The 718-nt window shown below is 37.0% G+C and overlaps 1 non-coding gene across 1 annotated transcript; it reads left to right on the forward strand.

Moving 5' to 3' along the window:
- Positions 1-427: 427 nt before the first annotated feature.
- On the forward strand, positions 428-517 carry TRNAY-GUA (transfer RNA tyrosine (anticodon GUA)). The gene is given in 2 exon segments: positions 428-464; positions 482-517. It is a non-coding gene; the product is annotated as a tRNA-Tyr (tRNA).
- Positions 518-718: the final 201 nt, after the last annotated feature.

The following is a 718-nucleotide window of genomic DNA, read 5'->3' on the forward strand; positions in this document are numbered from 1 at the left end:
TATTTAACCTATATGTCGCTCCCACCTATTAAAGCCATGTTTTGTAATTTCAGAAAAACCACTCAAGTGTACCTTTTGTTTTACCTTCAAATTTCCAGCGTGGTCACTTAGTACTACGGTCTAATGGTATTCCTCTTCACTTGTAAGTGAGAGGTCTTAGATTCGATTCTCGTTAAAGAAGAATTTGAACCACATTATTACTAGCCTATTATAAGGCTTAGTCCCCCATCTCTCCTAAACATCCTTCAATCATTTGCAAAAAAAAAGAAATATTAACAAAATTTCCAGTGTAAGATTTTTTTTTTACATTCTTCAATCATAACTTGACATCTGGGCATGTTGGTCAGTGCCTCATGCTGTTTTCAGGTCTTAAGTTCGACTCTAGGTCAGCTCGTTCTTTTTTGAATTTTAATATAAACTCAACCAACCGACCTTAGCTTAATTGGCATAGCGGAAGACTGTAGTTGGCAAACCATCATAAATCCTTTGGTCGCTGGTTCGAATCCGGCAGGTCGGACTACCTTTTTCTCCTTTTACTCATTACTACTATCTGGTGGTATTCCTCTTCACTTGGAAGTAAAAGGTTTAATGTTAAATTTCAAGCATTTGTAATTGAAAAGTTATGCATGAGTAGTTAAGAAAAAACGTAGACATGCAAAAACGACTAGCTACGGCAACACTGTTGCGAGTTCCTTACTAGCTTTGGCAGCACTGTTGT

The sequence above is a fragment of the Malus domestica genome, chromosome 04 (assembly GCF_042453785.1).
Source record: "Malus domestica chromosome 04, GDT2T_hap1".
Taxonomy (NCBI): Eukaryota; Viridiplantae; Streptophyta; class Magnoliopsida; order Rosales; family Rosaceae; genus Malus; species Malus domestica.